Raw genomic sequence first — 7,500 nt, forward strand, 5'->3', positions numbered from 1 at the left:
CTGTTGTGTGTAAAAATTCCAGGAGATCAGCAGTTTCTGAAATACTCAGATCGACACCAACAACCAACCTTTTTTTTTACTCTGACATATAAAGTGGATAGTGAGTGTATAAGTGAACGTGAAAGTGATGTGACGTACAGCTAAGTACGGTGACCCATACTCAGAATTGGTTCTCTGCATTTAACCCATCCAAAGTGCACACACACACAGCAGTGAACACACACACTCACACACACCGTGAACACACACCCGGAGCAGTGGGCCGCCATTTATGCTGCAGCGCCCGGGGAGCAGTTGAGGGGGTTCGGTGCCTTGCTCAAGGGCACCTCAGTCGTGGCCGGCCCGAGACTCGAACCCACAACCTTAGGATAAGGTATATCCTTTGGATAAGCGGTAGAAGATGAGTGAGTGAGAGAGTGAGTGAGTGTCTCAAATGGATTTTTCCATCAGTTCCAACTTGAGATCAGTCAGAATGGACGATGGTATAAACGATTGCTTCGTTGTTCTTCCAAAAGGATGTCTTGGGGTTACTTTTTCTCATCAGGATCGTAGGATCTCCAGATTGATTGATTCAAAATCATATCAACATCGTTCCACTGGTCCGTTTAGGAGCATTAAAGTATCTCGTTACCGATGATAAAATGCATGTAATTCAAGCACAGATGTTAATTTTATTTGAAACATGGGAGGGCAGTGTGTAACTAACTCACAGTGGTGTCTGTGGTTAGTTAGCGCATGACTCACAAACCATTTCTGATATTCATACTTCCTGTGGTGCAACAAGCTCAAAAAAATGTTTTAGGCAAAATCACAAAAATCGTTTGCATAGCTCTAATCTCGGGTGTTATCTTCAGCTTTCAGTAACAAAAGGATGTGGCTTTTCTTTTCTTAATCACACCGTGGGAAATATCCAAAGCCTTTTAAAAAGAGATAAGGTACCACAAGGCTGGAGCACTGCGGTGCAGTGTGATTAGAATGTGTGTTACATTTCTACATTGACATCTTTTACTGGCCTACGTATTCATGTTCATGTTCCTTTCGTTTATATAGATTTGTTACTTACTGTGGGAGCAGGCTGGATTGTCAAACATGATTTGTAAGCTTTTCTGTGGGACTGGTCAAGAGAACATGCAGACAGAATCAGTCATGTGTCTTCAAGAGTGGCTGGAATTGGTCAAAGATACTGCATAAGGAGGTGGGATTGGTCAAAGGTCCTGCATGAAGAGGTGGGATTAGTCAAAGGTCCTGCATGAAGAGGAGCATTCCTTGAGCCCCCTGCCAGGAATGTTATCTGGTCCAGCAGCCTTCCGTGGGTTAACTCTGCACACAGTTCTCCTCACCTCGGCCGTGGATAGACAGAGTACCTAGTCATTGGGGAAAGAAATGGTTTCCCTTGCCACTATATTGTTCTGCCCCTTAAACTGAGCATAGGAATCATTCAGTGCACCTGGGAGGAAGGCATCACTGTCACAGGCAGGGGTAGCTGTCTTTTAGTTCGTGATTGTCCTGCCACATGTCCAGGAAGTGGCTGTGGATTGTCTGGGCATGTGCACGCTTTGATTCTATGATGGCTAGGGACAGTTTGGCCCTTGCTGTTCTTAGCAATCATCCATGGCTTCTGGTTGGAGTGTGTGATGATGGTCTCAGAGGCGGTCACATCATCACCGCACTTGCTGATGTAGCTGATCACTGATGCCGTGTACTCCAGAGGTGGCTCCTGCTTCTCACCTGCTCCAGAACTGGTACAGAGCGTCTGACGAGTGATCCGGATGACGGAATGAGCTTATTTTTGTAAACAAGATCCAGCATGTTTGCCTAAAAGTCCACATACTGTACTGATGGATTTTCGGGAGCACTGATTTCATATTTGCATGATTGAAATCTCTGGGGATAATAAACAGTCTGTCAGGGTGAACATTCTGCAGATCACTAATATTCAGTGTTGTAATGTAACGGAGTACAAATACTTCGTTACTGTACTTGAGTAGAAATTTCACGTATCTGTACTTTACTTCGCTATTTAAATTTATGTCAACTTTCACTTTTACTCCACTACATTTCCTACTCGTTACTACAAAATAAAATCAGAAGAAACGTGTGCGACTGGAATAAGGGAGGTTTGGCGAATCACTGCTCCTAGATTACATTGCGCACGTCCGCGCGCTCTACGGAGAAGCACAGGGACGCGTATCTATAATGTTAATCGCCGGAAAGCCGCAAAGACGGCAACCAAAAGCAGTGAAATGTCACTATTCTTATTACCAGAGTTGTAGCACAAACAAAATGTTAATGCAAACAATCCATTCAATATTAAATAAAAATAACATTTATTGATTTGGTCTTTGTCTTGTGAATATTAGTTTATTAATGACTGCATTCATTGGACACACTGTTTGTAGAGAATGTACACATACATGAACTGATCTGATTCAAGACCGACATCATTACATCATGCATAATATCTTGGTGTCCACTTTTGCCATTTTAAATAATACCATAACTTTTGTCTTACTATGTAGTCATATAATATATAATATAAAACTCTTCTTGTTTTAAATTCTCACTGAGGGCTAAAACCCCTAAAGATGAAATCCTAGAACCGCCCCTGATCTTATGCGTACCGAAAAATCACTGAAATTTTACTTTTTACTTTTACTTCAGATACTTAAGTACATTAAATATCAGATACTTTAAGACTTTTACTTGAGTAATATTCTAAAAGATAACTTTCACTTCCACCGAAGTCTTTTTCTAGTACAATACTTGTATTTTTACTCAAGTATTGCTTTCTAGTACTTTATACAACGCTGCTAATAGCCCCATAGAATTAACATAGTTAGCATTAGGGCTTGGGGGGAAAGTTGGTTTGCAGGAACAGGCAGGATTATTCAGCCTTTCTACAGGAGCGGGTGGTCAGTCTCACACCTCTATTTAAAGAATACGTAGTCCATTGTGGTTTACAACAGATTGTAATGCCATTGTCACAATGTGAGATTTTGACCGGAGTGTCCCGTTAACCACCGAACCCTGCCACCCCCTGTGCATTACGCACACAAATGAATGGCTTGTAGCTATGCGTCATAACCTGAAATATGAAGCTTTTTCACTTACAAAACAAAAGATTCTTGTACAATTCCAAATATTATTGTGAACCACAGTGCTTTTATGTTTTCTGTGTGCAATTGTGGTGAACTGGGCCTTGAACCAAAGCACTGTGTTTCAAACACGCAGCAGTTTCCTGGAATAAGCGAAATCAACATGGGGATTTTCTTTTTTATAACCCCAAAGTTTCACTTTCAGTGCAAAAGACAGAGTTTACGTTTCCCCTTTTTTTCTGAGAGCAGAATCGATTTTTACCTGAAATTATAACTGATTTTTTTTTCCCCGTACGTTTGCATACATGAGATTATTCACCGTACCGTTCTCTCTGATCTCAGATCTCTGCGTAGTTCCTTTAATACAGAATAAGTTTGCATATTGGTATTAAAAAAAAAAAAAAAACTAAACAAATATGAACTAAAAAAAAAGGTACAAGTGGTTGTTACACCATCTCCACATGCTGATATTCTCAGAGTGCAATTTGTTCTCACTTCTGCAAGTTGTTTTTGCATCACGAGGAAGCCATGAAGTCAATGTCCTCTGCATGGGGTCATGCTGAAATTTAGCACAATATGAACTTTATTCAGAAAAAGGAAGTTAGATGTGTCTTGATGGAAAAAATATCACCACACTTCTGCAAAAGCTGAGCGGAACTGCGGAGCCGCCTTGTGCTTGTGTCTGGTGGACAGGATCTGGAGATGGCTCAATTTCATGATTCCACACATAAATTCTAGGTTTAAAGAATCAAATCTTTGGTACTGAAGCTGACTCAGATGAACGAGATACGTTATAACGATCGAGGACGAAAGCTGGAAGGATCAAATCTCTATCGTGCATTCGAACGTGTCACACAATTTGTATTAAAAATGTATCATTACGATATTATTATAACAAACGAACGAACAAACAAAACAGCCCGTCGACTTTCTCAGAACCGTTTCAGCCCGATGTGTAGCTGCTATGGCGCCTCGTGTCATGTGTCATGACTTCAGCATGGGATGGAAATGTGTTCAGCTGACAGTCAAAGGAAAACTCATTGTGCATTGTGGGCAATACAACTCCTGAATCGAGTCACTCCAAACCGCATGTGACGTCTGAGTGTGAGTGTGACTCTGTGTGTGTGAGTGTGTGTGACTGTGTGAGTAATTAATCTTTCAACGGACATCAATATCAGATTCCTGTATGGCCTCCAGACTCTAAAATAACAAATAACTACGCTAATCTTGAAGTGATTTTTTATTTTACTATAGACTATCTGACTCTTTTTTAGAATGCACGTTTTGGACTGTTATTTAGCCGTCATACTTTTTATAGTTTTATTTTATTTATTTTTTTCCATATTGTTTACTATTTTTGTTTAAAGATGTTATATAGATAGATATGATTAGTCTAGAAATTTCCCTTGCACCAAACATTCAAAATTGACATCTTTAATAACGCCGTTGCAAATTTCAGACAACAGACATCCAATATCTTAATGTAACCAGGCATTTATTTTATTTTATTTTATTTTCATTCATTCATTCACTCATTCATTCATCTTCTACCGCTTATCCGAACTACCTCGGGTCGCGGGGAGCCTGTGCCTATCTCAGGCGTCATCGGGCATCAAGGCAGGATACACCCTGGACGGAGTGCCAACCCATCACAGGGCACACACACACACACACACTCTCATTCACTCACACAATCACACACTACGGACAATTTTCCAGAGATGCCAATCAACCTACCATGCATTTCTTTGGACCGGGGGAGGAAACCGGAGTACCCGGAGGAAACCCCCGAGGCACGGGGAGAACATGCAAACTCCACACACACAAGGTGGAGGCGGGAATCGAACCCCCAACCCTGGAGGTGTGAGGCGAACGTGCTAACCTCTAAGCCCCCCTTTATTTTATTTTATTTTATTTTATTTTATTTTATTTTATTTTATCATAAATTCCCCAGATGTGTCTGTTCAGACTTCAGAATGAAACTGTCATAACAAACGATGAAGCATAATAAATGCTGAGTGACGTTTGCCACCCCTTTGTCGCATTAAAACTAAAACTAAAACCCGAAATGCACTTCCTTATTTTGGTGTTTGAAGGAAGAAACAGTTAGTTATATGGAACATATTACATTTTAGATTAAAGAGGAACAAAACCCATCGTGGTTTCTTTTGATCAGTTTAGTGATAACGTAACATGTTCCTCTGATATTAGTGGGTGGTGTCTGTACAAAAATGATCTGGTGGTTGGGTGTTAAATATATTTCTTAAATTGATGTGTATAATATTTAAGAAATCGTGCTCAATGTTCCCAGGAATGTGAGTCAGATGAAGATTTCAGTGTGTTGAGCAAGATGACGAGATTTCTGGTTAACTCTTTAATGTCGTTCTGCATCTGGACTGTTTTTTTTTACCTTTATTCTCTATTTCTCTCTTTTTTGCTGTCTGAGATGAATAAAAGGGGAATTTTGTCTCCTCTGCTTTCACACACACACACGTACGTCTTTGAGGCCCCGAGTCCTTTTGCTGTTCCACTCGGTGACTCACTCACACGTATTTATGATTTCTGAACTCACTCTGTTACCCCACTTTAACTGCCTACTTTAGTGTGTGTGTGGAACTCCAGAATCGACTCAGCAGCTACACGACAGCTCAGATTCATCTTCCTGCATAACCGTGCATGTTCTACTTTCCAAAATAGCATCATGTTCATCTACTGCTGCTTTACTGCAGCTCCAAAAACATGGAACGTGATTTATACATGGAGTACATGCAAATTTCTGTAACAATTCCTATAATATAATATAATAATAATAAAAAATAAAACTATCTTGCTAAATGTTCTTAACATTTTGTTTCATTTTCTTTAAAACAATGCAAACTTTCATCCCAATACTTTTGGATCTGACTGCGTTATACCACACTTGAAGACTGCTAACATTTATTTCCATTGTTTGTCATTGGGTATTCTCAAGGGCGTGACACTGGCTGGAAAGCAAAGAGGGGAAGTACGTTAGTCTCTTGTGCATTTGTGTTTTTACTGAAATGATGACCACATGATAGCTATGATTCGTTACCACTGAGTCAAATGTCTTACCGAGAGCTCAATCAAAAAGTTTCGCTGATGCTGAAGAGAATGTGCATCCAAATCCTTCTGCCTTATATTAATATCCGCAATAATAAATTTGAGATCTCATAATGAACTAGATTTGTAAAGTTCGTCGCGACAAACTTTGATGTTGGCTTTGACGATGCAAGTATTCGCAAAGGCCGGTGCTTTTTGGAGGCGAGTGGACATAAGGGTCAGTGTTACTTTTGGAAGCAAGTAGACAGAAAGCTAGGGTGCCAAAACATTTGGAGGTAAGTGGAGAGGAGCATGTGATGTCATCCAAATACTCTTGAGGAAGTTCTCCTCATTGTGCTGAGTGTTTTGATATGTCACAAGTCCATGTTGTGCTAATTTTTAATTTTCATGTGACATCACATGACATCATCAGAATACCCGTGAGGAAGTTCCCCTCATTGTTCTGAGTGTTTTGATATGTCACATGTCCATGTTGTAAAAAGTTTTTTGATTTTGCATATTTTGGGGGCGGGGCTGCGACACAACCGAAAGGCCAGTCGGTACACCAATTTAAACCTTTGTTCAGAGTATCACCCTAAAGGAGCTGGCCGAGTTTGGTGTAGATAGTTCGAAAGCTTGCCGAGTTATAAACCTCCAAAATTTATAATGGGAGTCTATGGGAAAAAACGGCAATTTGAGACCCGGTACCGGAAGTACCGGTACTTGGATCGCTTAGAAAAGTAAAAGCAACAAACTTCAGACCAGGATCTACAACATATCCGAATTTGGTTCATGTGCCTCGAAAGCCCTAGGAGGAGTTACTCTTGATAAATTTTTGTCTAAGCTTAAAAAGTCAACATAATAATCCTGCTAAGAAGCATCAGATGACTCAATGCGGTGTCGCGTGGCATCCACCAAGATGGAGGAGGATGTAACAGCAGGTTCTCTAAAGTGTTCTTGTACTCTTTGATATTGTGCCTGAAAACAGAACGAATTTACAATCTGTCGATCTTGATCTCATGACTTTCTGACACGTTGACAAGGCCACGCAGTCAGAGGCCAGTTAGTCTGAGCGTTGAGACACAAGTTTGTCTGTAAGTGACACGTATCATTTGAAGCACCTGATTAGCATCAGATCATCATCCAGGCGAAAACGTCAGAAACATATCGGGAAACGTTGATCCATGTGATTATTTTACAGCGATGCACGGGCTAGCATTAGATTATTATTCGTTTCCTGTGATGAGACAGACGGTAAGAAAAGAAGAAGAACCGCACTGATGAACGTGGGTGGTGCTGATGATTAGAAGAACGTTAGGGGGAAATTGATCCGCTCTGTAGATGG

The sequence above is a fragment of the Tachysurus vachellii genome, chromosome 11 (genome assembly GCF_030014155.1).
Source record: "Tachysurus vachellii isolate PV-2020 chromosome 11, HZAU_Pvac_v1, whole genome shotgun sequence".
In the NCBI taxonomy this organism is placed as follows: domain Eukaryota; kingdom Metazoa; phylum Chordata; class Actinopteri; order Siluriformes; family Bagridae; genus Tachysurus; species Tachysurus vachellii.